Source organism: Pinus tabuliformis, chromosome 8 (assembly GCF_031772625.1).
Source record: "Pinus tabuliformis cultivar Carrire ecotype Pingquan chromosome 8, CPIR1, whole genome shotgun sequence".
NCBI classification, from domain to species: Eukaryota; Viridiplantae; Streptophyta; class Pinopsida; order Pinales; family Pinaceae; genus Pinus; species Pinus tabuliformis.
Window position 1 is genome coordinate 518,915,616 of NC_142294.1, and position 18,148 is coordinate 518,933,763.

The following is an 18,148-nucleotide window of genomic DNA, read 5'->3' on the forward strand; positions in this document are numbered from 1 at the left end:
GGAGACCCTGTTATCTGTACAGGGCATCATGTCGGAGCTCTCCCTGATCAACTGACGAAATCGATAATGGGCATGGTTCGCATAGAGGTTTGGATTTTTGAAGGAAATGAGGGCGGGGTTGATTTTCCAGAATGAATTCAAATTTGAATTTCATTACCCCCAAATTGGAGGTGCGGAAGCATCTCTTGATCTTTTCCAGCACAATCGCTTGGTTCTGTTTCGACAGATGCCCTAATCAGGTTTCATTCTGCGGGCACCAATCACGTTACAATTCTGTTTGATTAGCCCTTGTGATTTTGTAACATTCATAACGTTACTCTTATCAGGGGGGCAATTCAACTCTCTTCGAGCCCTTGTGTTTTCGGATTGATGAATGCTCCTGCAACCTTCATGAGGCTAATGGACGAGATTGAAGTTCCTAGTAGTAGCAACTGATAAACCTACACGTGGTAGCTTGTGGGGCCATGATGTAATCAAGTTGAAGATTGTAATAAAAAGAAGATTAGCGTCTTGTGTATATGTAGTTCATGTGCTTGAGGTTTATGATGTTATGTTCTACATGATTGAGTTGTGTTATTGATCCATGAAAAATTGTTAAAGTGATTAAAAAGTGAAATTTGTGAAGAATTGTATAATTTGGCCACACTACTAATTCATCCCCCCTCATAGTAGTGTCCTAGTTTCCATTGTTTCTAAAAATTTGTATTGAAGCTAGCCTCCTTCAGGATCAGTTTAATAGTTAGAAGGAAGATCAAGGATCATGGAGAACTAGGACCTGATTACCTCAGTTGGAGTTCCATTTTTGAATGGCTCAAATTATACAAATTGGAAGGTAAGGATGAGAATCTTCTTGCAACATCTTGATTTAGATGCATCACATCTTCCGTATATGCCCAGTTTCCGTATATGCGCACATCTTCCGTATATGCCCAGTTTCTGTATATGCGCACATCTTCCGTATATGCCCAGTTTCCGTATATGCGCACATCTTCTGTATATGTCCAATTTCCGTATATGCGCACATCTTCCGTATATGCCCAATTTTCGTATATGCGCACATCTTCCGTATATGCCCAGTTTAGTTTCCGTATATGCGCACAACTTCCGTATATGCCCAGTTTCCGTATATGCACACATCTTCTGTATATGCCCAGTTTCCGTGTATGCACACATCTTCCGTATATGCCCAGTTTCCGTATATGCACACATCTTCTGTATATGCCCAGTTTCCGTATATGCGCACATCTTCCGTATATGCCCAGTTTCCGTATATGCACACATCTTCCGTATATGCCCAGTTTCCGTATACACCCAGTTTCCGTATATGCACACATCTTCCGTATATGCCCAGTTTCTGTATATGTGCACATCTTCCGTATATGCCCAGTTTCCGTATATGCGCACATCTTCCGTATATGCCCAATTTCCGTATATGCACACATCTTCCGTAGATGCCCAGTTTCCATATATGCGCACATCTTCCGTATATGCCTAGTTTCCGTATATGCCCAGTTTCCGTATATGCCCAGATCTTCCATATATGCCCAGTTTCCGTATATGCCCAGATCTTCTGTATATGCCCAGTTTCCATATATGCGCACATCTTCCGTATATGCCCAGTTTCCGTATATGCGCACATCTTCCGTATATGCCCAGTTTCCGTATATGCGGACATCTTCCGTATATGCCCAGTTTCCGTATATGCGGACATCTTCCGTATATGCCCAGTTTCCGTATATGCGGACATCTTCCGTATATGCCCAGTTTCCGTATATGCACATCTTCCGTATATGCGCACATCTTCCGTATATGCCCAGTTTCCGTATATGCGCACATCTTCCGTATATGCCCAGTTTCCATATATGCGCACATCTTCCGTATATGCACAGTTTCCGTATATGCCCAGTTTCCGTATATGCACACATCTTCCGTATATGCCCAGTTTCCGTGTATGCACACATCTTCCGTATATGCCCAGTTTCCGTATATGCACACATCTTCCGTATATGCCCAGTTTCCGTATATGCGCACATCTTCCATATATGCACACATCTTCCGTATATGCCCAGTTTCCGTATATGCACACATCATCTGTATATTCCCACATCTTCCGTATATGCCCAGTTTCCGTATATGCGCACATCTTCCGTATATGCCCAGTTTCCGTATATGCTCACATCTTCCGTATATGCCCAGTTTCCGTATATGCGCACATCTTCCGTATATGCCCAATTTCCGTATATGCGCACATCTTCCGTATATGCCCAGTTTTCGTATATGCGCACATCTTCCGTATATGCCCAGTTTAGTTTCCGTATATGCGCACATCTTCCGTATATGCCCAGTTTCCGTATATGCACACATCTTCTGTATATGCCCAGTTTCCATGTATGCACACATCTTCCGTATATGCCCAGTTTCCGTATATGCACACATCTTCTGTATATGCCCAGTTTCCGTATATGCGCACATCTTCCGTATATGCCCAGTTTCCGTATATGCACACATCTTCCGTATATGCCCAGTTTCCGTATACACCCAGTTTCCGTATATGCACACATCTTCCGTATATGCCCAGTTTCTGTATATGTGCACATCTTCCGTATATGCCCAGTTTCCGTATATGCGCACATCTTCCGTATATGCCCAGTTTCCGTATATGCACACATCTTCCGTATATGCCCAGTTTCCATATATGCGCACATCTTCCGTATATGCCTAGTTTCCGTATATGCCCAGTTTCCGTATATGCCCAGATCTTCCATATATGCCCAGTTTCCGTATATGCCCAGATCTTCCGTATATGCCCAGTTTCCATATATGCGCACATCTTCCGTATATGCCCAGTTTCCGTATATGCGCACATCTTCCGTATATGCCCAGTTTCCGTATATGCGGACATCTTCCATATATGCCCAGTTTCCGTATATGCGGACATCTTCCGTATATGCCCAATTTCCGTATATGCGCACATCTTCCGTATATGCCCAGTTTCCGTATATGCACATCTTCCGTATATGCGCACATCTTCCGTATATGCCCAGTTTCCGTATATGCGCACATCTTCCGTATATGCCCAGTTTCCATATATGCGCACATCTTCCGTATATGCCCAGTTTCCGTATATGCGCACATCTTCCGTATATGCCCAGTTTCCGTGTATGCACACATCTTCCGTATATGCCCAGTTTCCGTATATGCACACATCTTCCGTATATGCCCAGTTTCCGTATATGCGCACATCTTCCGTATATGCACACATCTTCCATATATGCCCAGTTTCCGTATATGCGCACATCTTCTGTATATTCCCACATCTTCCGTATATGCCCAGTTTCCGTATATGCGCACATCTTCCGTATATGCCCAGTTTCCGTATATGCTCACATCTTCCGTATATGCCCAGTTTCCTTATATGCACACATCTTCCGTATATGCCCAGTTTCCGTATATGCACACATCTTCCGTATATGCCCAGTTTCCGTATACACCCAGTTTCCGTATATGCACACATCTTCCGTATATGCCCAGTTTCTGTATATGTGCACATCTTCCGTATATGCCCAGTTTCCGTATATGCGCACATCTTCCGTATATGCCCAGTTTCCGTATATGCGCACATCTTCCGTATATGCCCAGTTTCCGTATATGCGGACATCTTCCGTATATGCCCAGTTTCCGTATATGCCCAGTTTCCGTATATGCGCACATCTTCCGTATATGCCCAGTTTCCGTATATGCCCAGTTTCCGTATATGCCCAGATCTTCCGTATATGCTCAGTTTCCGTATATGACCAGATCTTCCGTATATGCCCAGTTTCCGTATATGCGCACATCTTCCGTATATGCCCAGTTTCCGTATATGCGCACATCTTCCGTATATGCCCAGTTTTCGTATATGCGCACATCTTCCGTATATGCAGACATCTTCCGTATATGCCCAGTTTCCGTATATGCGACATCTTCCGTATATGCGCACATCTTCCGTATATGCCCAGTTTCCGTATATGCACATCTTCCGTATATGCGCACATCTTCCGTATATGCCCAGTTTCCGTATATGCGCACATCTTCCGTATATGCCCAGTTTCCGTATATGCGCACATCTTCCGTATATGCCCAGTTTCCGTATATGCACACATCTTCCGTATATGCCCAGTTTCCGTATATGCGGACATCTTCCGTATATGCCCAGTTTCCGTATATGCGGACATCTTCCGTATATGCCCAGTTTCCGTATATGCGGACATCTTCCGTATATGCCCAGTTTCCGTATATGCACACATCTTCCGTATATGCCCAGTTTCCGTATATGCGCACATCTTCCGTATATGCCCAGTTTCCGTATATGCGGACATCTTCCGTATATGCCCAGTTTCCGTATATGCGCACATCTTCCGTATATGCCCAGTTTCCGTATATGCGCACATCTTCCGTATATGCCCAGTTTCTGTATATGCGGACATCTTCCGTATATGTCCAGTTTCCGTATATGCGCACATCTTCCGTATATGCCCACATCTGCGCAGATACGGAAACTGGGCATATAAGGAAGATGTCCGCATATACGGAAACTGGGCATATACGGAAGATGTGCGCATATACGGAAACTGGGCATATATGGAAGATGTGCGCATATACGGAAACTGGGTCAGTATCGTGCAAATCCCATGCCTCGGATTTTTGTTTAGTTTGAGCGACTTTGTGAGCATACTTGTTTAAATCAGCTGTTCCACTCTTTGGGAAATTCATGGTGGTGCAGTAACCAGAATCGATCTAAACTCCCACTTTAGTGGAGTTTTATAGAAGAAAGGAACATAGACCCTTCGGCCAGCGCACAAAACCCTGTAACAAATTATGAACATAAAGAAATTTCAGCCATTCAACAATGGCATTGCCCATTGTCTCATCTTGTAACTGTATAGCAAACAAAAAATGTTAACTACTTACCAATAGCTTGCCTATTAAAGGAAAACAGAGTGACATCAAGCACTTTGTATTGAATCTGATTATCAAAACAGTCTCTGCAATGAAGAAATTGGCTTTCTCTGAACTGAACAAACCATGAATCATCAATGGGCGACCGTAATCTCTGCTAAGTGGTCTACTCATTTGAAAAGATGAAGTTTGACTTACAGGAGAAGCTTCTGACATGATTCTCCTAGGTGTAAAATCAAAAGGAGTTTGTAAATGAGGAATGCCTTTACCTAAAATTTTTAATGGATTTGAATACCAAGGATCTAGTAAAAAAGGTTCAAAAGGAAGACCTTAAAAAATTAACTAATCACCAGTAGTAAGAAGAGGATATAAAATATTTTCCTCTTCTCCTTCAGTAATATTTTTAATACATAGAAGATCGGGAGGTAGACCAGTTGTAATAATATTTCTTTTAGATGCAACTTGTAGAGGTCTAGGAGTTATATCAACTGAAGGTGACTTAGGTTCAAAAATGTCTTATTCAGGTTCTTCAACGTTTATTTTGGTAAATTATGTTTGTAAATTTCTATTGATATCTGATTCACCCTGAATCATCTCAGGTCCTAGGGTTTCAATAACTTTAGGTTCAGATTGAACTATCTCTAATTCTATCCTTTGTAGTTGAGTTACTTCAAATTTTGTCGTTTAAAGTTCTGCAACACCCGATGTTTCAGGTTTGTTTGATGTTCCAGATTCTATTGATTTTAATTTTTGTTCATTGATTTGTTCCAATTGACCAGGTGTGTATTAAGAGGGTAAACCTCACATTCTATGTGAATGTCTTGGTAATTCTGCCATAGTGAATTTTATTAAAGATTTGTTCCAAATTTTAATCAACTAATTAAATAACCAAAATCAAATAAATGGGTAACTAGGTATAAAAGGACTACCAAGCCCTTGTGAACTACGGAATATTGTTTCCAGTACATGTAGGCAATGTCCGTGAATGTTGTGTTTAGTGTATCACAGATGACAGGGAGACCGACTCGGTTAGCTATGGATGGTATGCAACCTAGAGGGGGTCTTCCGATATACTCGAGAATACGTGGAAGCTAAGTCTATATTAATTTCTTTTACTATGTCCTATATAATAAGTAGCGTTCTGATATAATTTTTATATGAGTAGCGCCATCTAATATATTTAAGGGTACACGGAGAATGATCCTATATACTTAGGTACATGGAATAATTACTACCCACAAAATGTAACATAGAAAATTAAAGACAAATTTTACGTTTATAAACATCAAAACATCTTCTAACCTATAACCACACTAATGTTCAGTTGATTTAATGTTTGATTGATTTTCAAGTTCCTCTTTTCATTAAAGTTGATTTAATATTATGTGATGTAAATGGTATAAATATTTCAATTCTAATCTAATGCAGCCAATATGAGAAAATGTATTCTTTAATTAAATGAAATTCTATCTATGGGAAGGATAAAGTTATTTTGGCATTCCAACAAAATGCAAAAAATCAACTTTCACCACATTTCTTTTCACCAAATGTAGAAATTTCACTTTCAGATTTCAATTCATCAAATAACACAATAATAGCAAGAAACTCTTTTCAATCACAAAAAACCCTCAACTTCAAAATACTATAGAGAAAACCAAGAAACTCTTAAGAATAATAATTTCAAATTGATGTAATGAGTATCAAATCACTGTAAGCAGAATTCAGTGTTGTTTTATAAAAAAGGAATAATCACTATTCTTTTCAATTCAATAAAAACAACCAACTGTGATCAAAAGTTCTCGCTTTGAAAAACTCTAACTTTTCACCTATGCTAATGAGTCTTTGGAAGCATGTATACATAAGTATTTAATTTGACCTATTGAGAGAAGGAAGTAAGACTCGCACTAACCCAACAATGACCAACCTTTATTTTGATAAGTCAACAGATCAAACTCTAAACCCTAGTTTGCAAAGATAAGTAATTTTTCAAAATGAGCATCCAAAACATCAAATCAAAATACAATTGACTTCTTCATAATGTAAATAGACCCAAGAAATCATAACAAGAAAAATTCTTCAAACCCAAATGGAAAAAACCCCATCTTATTCAAATTTTTTGAGTGTGTCACAAGTAAGCTATTAATACCAGTGTGGTGTCGCATTATTGCTAATATTAAATTTCCAAACTATCGCTCTAGTGTTGCTAAACAGAAAATCATGACAATCGATAAAAATAAATAAAATTAAAAAATGTAGCCACAGATCCAAAAAATTAACTTTTCAAGCATCTAAATACAGTTAATCAAGGTAGTGGAATATAATTAGAGAACACAAGAAGGCATACAGAAGAACAAAAAAATTCCCCATTATGGTCACCAATTTGTTAGGCGAACAAATCTCGTCTTATGGAAAAGGAAAGATCTCCCTAGACTCAATGACAAAATCTAGTAACAAGCAAGAAAACTAGTTTCCCTAGGTCCATTTATATTAAATAATAAGCAAGAGCAATGAAGTATTAAATCCATACCTTTCAAACGAAATGCCTGATGAAGATCCTCACTATGGTTTGATGCAACTTCCCAATGCTCAGAATTCAAACCTACAAACACAATAACAAAGAAAGGATTAAAGGCATATGATATATAAATGATTCAATACAACCTATACTAGTGATCAAGGAGACTAGTACTTAATATCATAACCAATGGAAAATGAAAGTAAACATCCAATATATTAGATCCAATGGAAAATATAGTGAGAAAGAAATACTTTTTTGTATTATGATTGAATGAAAAGGATTGATAAAACCTAGCCTTGATGTTGGAAAATCTTCTTCCAATAGTCTCCAATCCTCCCTTAAGTGACAAGATTTCAACCTCAAATTGACAACATAAGTTTACATCAAAAGTCAACCATCTTCCCTATGGTTTATTAGTGAATTTATAAGACAAGAGGAGAGGGTTAGAGATCCTCTTTCTAAGGATAAGATCCACAAATATGGGGATTAGGGTTCCATAATGAGAGGGAATAGATTCATAAACCATGGGATGAGGCTCAAATAGGTAGGGGCTCACATCCTTCTTCTTGAGATAATATTCCCCAACAAGGCTTCTAGAAATTTCTTTTTATTTTTACCTACATTAAAAGGTTATCAAACTTTTTAATGGAGAATAGTGCGACAAATTACGTAGGCTACAATCATTAAAATTTCATTTATGCAGATAGTTGCTAGGAAAAGTGTGACACTTTTTCAAAATTGGTTTTTTAGCAACGTAATCCAAGATTCTTGCTGTTTTCAGAATCGTTTTTATTCCAACATTGTAGGGGATTGCTTGCAAGAGTTCATCGGATAGTGAGAGATCTGGATTTGCGGTCATGTGCTAATGGTGACAAGATGACGTGTAGCACTCACTCCCCCATCCCTAGAACTCTATCTTTCATGATGATGTTGTTTGATGATTTTATACTGTGGTTTTAGGCTCACTTTTCATTATATCTAAATTGATTTTGTTCTACGAAGAATTTAAGAATACATTTTGAATTAGTTTGGTGTGACCACTCAAGAAAAATGACTTACTTTCTTATATTCTAGGATACACAAAGAGAGATATCAACATGGAACCAATATTAGGTATCTCTTCCATTTTCGTTCTTTGAGGACCTTCTCATTCAATGTTATTTTGGTTCTCAATATAATTTGGAATTTTGGAGAGCACACAAGTACCAAACCTTTTATTTCCCTATTATTTTTGTCAAGACCAATCCCTTTATTGTGGGTTTAGTCTTAGGATATTATATAAAATCCTAAAGAACAATATCTATGATGGTTTACATTCACACAACATCAGTTTCCCAATTTTACTTAATGTCTTCAATCTCTTATGTGTTTTCAATGGCCTAGGTTCAATGTCCTAAGATCCTTAAGCATTTAAGGTATCATAAGAATACTCAACATTGTAAGTGTTAAATGAGTGTCATATGTGATCATGTGATGAATAATGAATTGTTGGGTTTGGACAAAGATATCTGTCATAGTAACTTGTTATAAAGGTCACGTCTCTAATCATATACTATATTATTTGTGATCTAATCAAGATGATTTTCAAAGTGGGTTTTTCTTGATGTGATAGAGCTTCCCACTCTAAACCTTTGTGTTGATGTGACAATTGTATGCTCTATTAGTGTTATGCTTTTTATTTTAATGCTACCACATTAGGAATTTCTTATGATAATGAATAAACAATGAGAACGTTAGTATCTTAATAAAATTACCATTTATTGATTAAAAATATGGTTATATTTATGTTAAGTGATGTCCTTAGAGTTTAAATATATGTGCATTGAGCTATTACTAAGAGTACAATGAGAAATCATTATCACTATCACGAACATGATATTTTCCTACCCACTTTTAGCTAAATAATTGAATTTTAAATATTAAATTAAAATTCTTCACATAAATAATAATAATAATAATAATAATAATAATAAATTAATTGCAAAAAAAATCATAAAAGAAAAATAAAAAATTATTAATATCTTTAAAATTGAAAATAAATATGTTGTTCTAAATGTTTTGTAATATTAATGCAAAACTCTTCTTCCTTAAGATCCACTCTAACATTATTTGCATTATTTGTAGTAGGTCATTTATAGTGTATTAAGGGAATTGTGATTTTACTCCAAAAACCAATATTTTTTATATTTAAATATGAGTTATATATTTGTTTTAACTTGTATTATTATTTTTATATAGTTTCATGTATATTGTTCATGATACCATGTTTATGAGGTTTTTCTTATAATTCTTTAAACTTGAACATTTCTACCAAAAGAAAAAATAAATGCCAACAATTACAAGGTTTTCATGGTTTTGTAGTTTTCACAAGTACAAGGTTTTCTTGGGTTTTGTAGATTTTATTTCATACTACTCATGATTATATTTTCCGTTTCACTTCAATGTCACATCATATATGTGTACACATATTTTCTAAGTTTGTTAAAAGATTTTAACATAATTTATAATATGATTAAATTTATGTTTAATAGAATAACAATTTGTTGAGTCAATAGTGTAAGTAATTTTTATATAAAAAAATAAAAATATATATCACATTTTGAATTTTATATATATTAACTTTTCAAGTGTACATTTTAGTTTTAGTTTTTTATTTCAAATCTTACTTGAACTACTCTGTGAGTGGTTTTCTCTCATCAACAATCTTACACATAATAAATTTCTACTTTATTAAAGTAATTTCACTTCAAGTAATTTCACAATATGTTCACAAATTCACTCCTATGTTATCTAATTCTAAATGTTGAAAGTGCCATTAATTGAAACTCCAAGAGAATAAATTAGAAAATAATTATACTCTGAGTATAAAGATAAATCATATTCATTAAAATGTTTTAACATATATTTATAAATACAAACAAGGCTAACTGATATTTATTCTCCAATACTATTAAATTATTAGTAATTAATTAAATAAGTAATTATTAATTATTATACTATTTTTTTTCAAATTTTAGTAATAAATATTGTTCTTGCTTGTAATATTTTGTTATTTATGATATGTTTTGCGAATACATTATTTTCTAAATTCACTGTATTATTTTGTGGATTTTTCATAGTAACTTTATAAACTTACAAGTTTTCTCACTTATTTATCTCCACACATAAAATTTAACTCCAAATGTTAGATGAATAATTATCAAAACTTCAAAAAAATAAACTGTAAATAAATTGAGTTATAATCATGTTGACTCTTTAACATATATTTATGGATACAAAACAAGTCATATTATCTTCATACACTATATAACCACAAATGACCAGTTAAATAAGTAATTGTCAATTAGTATAACACTTTTTCAAATTAGCTTGAACATCTACTCAAGAATATAAAACAAATCTTAAAAATATTTATCATCATACATGTTAAATAAAAATTGATTAATTGAATAAGTAACTATTAATTATTATAACACTTTTATAAAACAAATCTTACAAATATCTATCATCATACATGTTAAATAAAAAATGATTAATTGAATAAGTAACTATTAATTATTATAACACTTATTTTAAATTTCATTAATGGAAATGATTATTTCATATGATATTTATTTTTTTAATATATTTTATTGTTTTTCAGTTTATTATTTTTAAAAAATTATCTTATTATTTTTTAAACACTTCACATAAATATAAAAGCATAATTTTTTCGAAGATTTAATAATTAATACTTATATATATATATATATATATATATATATATATATATATAATTATGAGGGTTAATTTAATTAGTTGTGTTAAAGCATTTCTTTAATAAGAAATAATGAGGTCAATTCTGCTTGTAGCCTTAAATCTTCTACCAAATATAATAATTAATAATTTGTAACTTCTATAATTAATATTACATATAAAACTCCGTCAATTTTCAATCAATTTTATTTGTTTATAATTAAAATTTGTATATATATCTTTGATGAAGAGTATAGATATTAACTGAAGAAAAGAAGAAAAAAAAAAACATTAATAATTACCCTAACAAAACAATTAATAATTACTAATTACTCATCATAAATAGAATCCATAACCAACTTATCATTTCATTAATTATATAAACCCAAGTACAATACACTTATATTCAATGGACACTTGGATTTGACTCAACTCAGTGAGTTCAAATCTGTGGCATAGTGCCACTTAAACCGGACTCCTGCCAAAAGAGCATTGAGCCAGAAAGCAGATGAATACACAAGAATACCATTATCATAAGTGAATGCAGAGGAATACACCAGAATTCCATTCTCATCCTTAGATTGAGAATCATATTCTGGTGGATACTCGCCTAAAAGATAACTTCCAGTGGCCCACTTTACCCAAACTGGTACTTGTAAAGCACCATATACCCATCTACCAAAACATTTTGGGCCCAAAATTCCTTATTACAAGCTACCACATAAAATACATATCAATTCCAAAGCCATCACCGCGCGAACCAGAACTTTTGGACGCAGCAAAGTCTTCTTCAAACCCCAAAACTGGAGTATTAAATCCCGAACCTTAAGACGACCCCAAAACTAGAGTATCAAATCCTAAACCTTAAGACGACCCCAAAACTGGAGTATGGGATGAAGGTAAACCTTAAGACAACCCCAAAACTGGAGTATGGGATGAATGCAAACCAGGAGAGGAAGGCAAAACTGGAGCATCGGCTGAAACGAAACCTTAACACGATGCCAAACATTAATTATTGGAGCAAACAAACCCTTACCTGCTGTTGCTTCTTGGGAAACAGTGGATGTTGGCTCTTTGGGTTCATCGACCTTAACGGTTGGGTTACTCAAATACAAATGTAAGCAGTCCATGCCCAAAGCAATACCAATGCCTACCAATATGGCAACAATAACACTGTATTTGGAAGGCGGTTCAGAGCCCATATCGTACCATTTTCCAATGTTTGTAGGTTGCAGAGAAACAAAGAGCACCCAAAATATGGAGCAAAAGAGGTTGAAAGATCCTACTATATAGGACAAGGTTCTAACGCCCAAACGAGTACCTCTAAAGTTCAACACCCGGCACTCGTAGTTGTTTTGGGCCATACCATTTGTTAGAAAAGCACCGGCGGCAAACCCACTTCCCTTACTATCTACCACATAATCTTTAATTGCTCTTCTTGCCACAAGAGAGATGGAGAAGCCATCGACCCTGAACCAAACAGTGAGTAGAAGGTTGAGTGCGATCTATGTTAACCTTGGCACTATTAAAGACACAGTGCTGTAAGCACGGTCAGATTCTCCCGTAGCTCCGAAAGATCTGTTCAGCAGCTTTGTCCAGTAATCATAGCCTGATGGAGAAAGGGGAATGCATATGCAAGGATGCTCCTTTTCCATGGCTCCCTTGGAAACATACTCAAATATTTCATCCACTGCCTGCTTTTCTTTCTTCCTTTCTTCCTTCCACCCATGGCAACCATTTTCTAGGCAGTCTGGAGATGGCAGTAAGCATAGGGAATCAGATAGTCGTTTAAGACTTCCGGGCATCCGTTGATCAAGCACCTTTACGATGTCTTGCACATTCCAGAATACAATGCATTTGCATTCAGATCCACCATCTTGAAGCTTGCAATTACAGATCCCAGGAAGGAGTTCAGCAGATTGAGATTTTAAAGGAAAACATTGAAGTAGAATAGAGTCCACCTTATAGGCATTGCAGATATACTTCATAAATTGCTTCATTGATGAATTGGGCGGGTTGTATGACAGCATTACCACAGAAGCCTTTGCAAATCGATTTTCTGGTTCTGGACTTTGCGCGCAGGTAGTCAGTCCGAACCCGGCATTTATCGGGTACAGTTCGGGGCCTCTCAGGGTTGCCAGAACATCCCTGGCGCCCAGCTCCAGGTCGAGTCTTCCCCTTAACAAGCTCGTAACAAATACCAAAAAATTTCCCACTATAGCGAATCCCAGATCGGGAAAATTAGTGAACCCCGTTGCAGCCTCACCCAACTCGGACTGCGCGACAGCAAGATTGCATAGCCATCCCAAGCAACTAAAGAAATGAATAATGAACAAGCGCAGTATGTATTGCCTTCCTGAGACACCCATCTCAAAATTCAACGAACGATGAAGTTTTCCAAACCTCTGATAAACATGAAATTTGAGTTCGTTCGCTTATGGCATATTCAAATTTGAATTTCATTACCCCGCGCATAATTTAAAAACTTGAGCGTATACAATCATGTATGCTCCATGCCATAACCTATCAAAGCATGGCGTACTATCAACGCAATTTCTGGGATCCATCATGGATGCATAAGTCATGGTGGATGAATGCGAATACATACAGAGACATCGATCGGAATCTGTTCGTCGGGAAAGGATGCACACGGGTTGACGGTCAGAACCCGTCTCCCAAGACTATCCTTAGACTCTGTTAAGAGAGCATTTACTATGCTATAGTCTCTGAAATAGCACTTGCCGCGTGTGAGTCGCTCCCTTTGACTAATACAGTTTGCGTCATTCAGTTGCGTCACTGGCGTAGAATGCGCGAAAGTCTTTGCATGTATGTATCTTTGTTCGTTGAAATATAGTTCATGTTGTAAACATGCATTTTGTTTTTTGTTTTGGCGGGTGTGCATTAAATTGCTTAATTGCATTAATTATAGTTCAGAGATTTCTCAGGAAAGGCCAAGATCAACATCATTTAGGCTCTTAAGTTTGTATCATTATAAATAGTTTAGCTTAAGAAACAAATAGAATAAAGTGTAAATCTTTTGATGCGCAAATAATTTAGTAAGTTATTCATATTTTTATTTTTTTTCACTTTTCATTTACTCTATGGAAAATTCATATACATAAAAGGATAAAACTCATGTTGTAGTTAAAAAATGATTTGTAATTTTATTTTTTTATTATCTAATTTTGAAAGTACTATGAAAGACACCATTAAACATATAATGTATTTATTAATTTGTTTTTTAATTAATCTGATTTTCTAATTTTTAATTATATGAAACTGATATATATATTTTGACAAGTAACTACTATACTTTAACACGTAACTATTAGTAAACTTGTGGGATCTATAGATTTCATGTCAACTCCAACCAAAAAAATTCAATTCGAAAAATGGGTTAACGAAACTCACAAACCAGCAACCGTGAAACCTGCATATTGCTGAATTGCATGAACCAACCACCATGAATATTCAATTTTAAAAGCCACGTTAACAAATATTCGGAAGTTGCAAACCAACAACCGTGCACATTTCTGAATTGTACGAACCAACAACCAAAAGGCTCCATTTTATGTGCGACGTTTTCGTAATCAGGAAATCAGTCTAGTCGTCTCATTGTGTCGTTGTCCGTCTTCTTCTGCGTACTTAACAATAACAACAGTTGTTGTCAACGAACTGCTCGTACTTATCCATTTTGTGGTCAATACGAGCGCCAAGTATTTTCTTTCTGAGAAAAGTTGAGAGAGAGAGAAAGAGAATGTGGGTGCAATCGCAGGTGTGGCGGAAATATAAGTTTTTCTTCATCCACGTAGAGCTGCAGGACGACCCAGAGATAATAAAACTGCCGACTCTAATTACAAACGTCCCATTTTCTTCATTGCTACAACCGACTATGCCCCAAATCCTCCTGTTGTTGCGCTATAAACGTGTCAAACCTGATCTACTCTGAAATGAATGCTCAAACCGAGCGCTCAATTCCGCAGTCGACCCGCGCTATAAACGTGTAAAGCCTAAATCAACTAGTCTGAATGAATGCAATTTTTGTGTTTTACAACTCTTCCTAACCGAGCGCTCAATTTCGCAGGGGACCATACAGAATCTAACCTCCTGTTAAACCCATCTTCTAAAATTCCTCCATCCACGCATGCCTGCGTCAACTCATACATTTTTCTACACAAACTTTTCTTTTCCTTTCAATTTTGTACAAATCTCGAAATTTCTCCGGTGGGAAAAAAGTATTAAAAAAATTAGTGTTTGGAAAATATAATTAGGTGGGTAGATCTGTTTAATTAGGTGGGCATAGATAGTTAGGTTGACCGATGTGTTTATATGGAAAAAAAATAACTATTTAATTATTATATTTTTAATACTAACACTAAAATAATTAATATTAATTATAAAATAAGTTATTATCTCTTTTTTTCCCAAGTATGCATCATGTGAACATGAGTTATGTTTATTTAAACATGTGAATTCTAAACTATGATTCTGGTTAAATTATTCTTGTGTAGGAGCTTATCTTCCTCTTCTACACTGTAATATATTTGTTAATTCAAGATCAATACAATTGCAATGGATAGTAACGTCAGTGATGATGGATGTTTACGAATTCATTCAAGAACTTATCTAACAAACATATGGAAACATTGTTTGGTTTTTAAAGTATACAAAAGTGAATTGTATTTTCATTTTAATTTCAACCAGAAGAACTTGCACTTTGAATTAATAAACTTCATTGGCTTTTTTATTTCTCTTTATTTGAACTGAGTTGAGCCTCAACAACACTGGATGGAAGAACAATAACCAATGGAATGCTAGTATTCCTTTACATATTTGTAATATTTCCATAATAAACCCCCTTGCTATCTATTCACTTTTTCTACCCTAAGATAAGATGTTTATACCATTATATATGGTTTAGTTGGAAAGATAGTTTGAATATTACGTACATTTTTTCATGCACAAATTATTTGGTAAGTTATTAATATTTTCAGTTTGATATTATGATACTTCAGTTTGTGTCATTATGTATGGTTTATTTTAAAAATTAGTTCTACTATCGTGTAGATTTTTTATGCATAAATGATTTAGCTAGTTATTAATATTTGAAGAATGGTTAGAAAGAAGAGGATACACTCAAATTATTCTTAAAAGGGACCAGAGTATTGTGATCCCAGTTTAATTAATTAAGATGTCTACTATATATGTATTTCATTTAACCACATTGAGAAAATACATAAATACCTACTTGTAAAAAAAACTGTATGCATTTTCAATCACCATCTTTGTAAGAGATTTTCACAAGTGGGCATGATCAGAAAATGCATGACATATTTTGTACTTCATAGATTAACATGACTAAAATGACTTTTCCTCCCTCGCTTTGAGGGACCAAATTTGAAAGGCATTTTGCCAGTGTTTGAGGTTCATAATTTTTTAATGCTCGTCTCTCTTGATGTGTTTGAAACTATGTAAAACATGACAACCATTTTCCCAGTATTTGAGGTTTAGAATTTTTTAATGCTCGTCTCTCTTGATGTGTTTGAAACTATGTAAAACGTATTTTTGATGTTTTAGCTTTTTGTAGAAAACGTCATTAATACCCTATTAAGGAAATCCAAGGAACTAGAAATAGATATAATTTCATAGAAACTACGGCATGTTACAAGCATTAGCAAAGGGAGTAGACATGTCATAGTGCTCACCCATCTCATGAGTCACAAGGAATTTTTCAAATATTTTCCTTGCCTCAAATCTATTGGCCAAGCGCTTAACTAAACAAGAAATGTATAAATGAAATTGAATGCAAAGACATAAGCAAAAAAACACAAGATTTTATGTGGTGAAAGCTTGACAGGGTGTCAAGGAAACATCCACGGGGCAAGGGATTGGATTATTTATTCAATCAAAAATTATTTCCCACGCTTACTTTAGTTTGGGCATTCATCAGTTATATAAGAGCCTCCTTCATTACATAACTGGAGCCTCCTTCATTACATAACTGCTGCTTCAGTATAAAATTAACTTACCAGTAACTAATACAATTTACACATATTTACTTAATTAGTTGTCAAATTCCAACAAACTCCACCTTGACAACAATTTTCCTAATCCCTTGCCCATGCCCATTCATCATCTCTTCTGCAAGCCAAGAGAAGCTAAACACCATTGCAGCTTCTCTACTGTAACTGGCTTCGTGAATATGTGTGCATAATACTCCCGTGTATGGACCTTCTTGAGAGCTATTTTTTCGCCATCAATCACATGTCTCAGAAAATGATACCTTACATCAATGTGCTTGGTATTTCCTTGATAAGCTGGATTTGTAGCCAAGTGAATAGCACTCTGACTGTCACATAGTACATTCACTTTCTCCTGCGTCCTTCCAATCTCATAAAGTAGACCCTTTAACCATATTTCTTCTTACTGGCATCTGAAGCAGCTATATATTCTGCTTTGGTAGTGGACAACGCAAACGTTTCTTGAAGCTTTGACATCCAACTAATTGCTCCACCCGCAAGAGTAGAGACATAAGCTGTAGTAGATCTCCTTTTGCCCAAATCACCTGCATAATCAACATCCACGTATCCGCAGACTGTTCCTCCACTGCCATTAAAGATGGTGCAATGATCACTTGTGCCTCTTAAATATCAAAGCACCCATTTCACTGCTCGCCAATTTTCTTCACCTTGATTTGCCATGAACCTGTTGACAACTCCAACTGCATGTGAAATGTCAGGTCTTGTAGATACCATCGCATACATTAAGTTGCCTACAACATTCGCATATGGTACATGAGACGTATACTGCTTTTCTTCATCAGTTCTAGGACTCAAAACTGAAGAAAGCTTAAAATGGGAAGCTAATGGAACATTAACAGGTTTCACACTGTTCATACTTAACCTTTCAAGTACTCTTTCCACATACTCCTGCTGTGATAACCAAATCTTACCATTT

The 18,148-nt window shown here is 35.5% G+C and overlaps 1 pseudogene; it reads right to left on the reverse strand.

Annotated features, from left to right (window-relative positions):
* Positions 1-11,619: 11,619 nt before the first annotated feature.
* On the reverse strand, positions 11,620-15,357 carry LOC149236418 (uncharacterized; annotated as a pseudogene).
* Between the last annotated feature and the right edge of the window lie 2,791 nt (positions 15,358-18,148).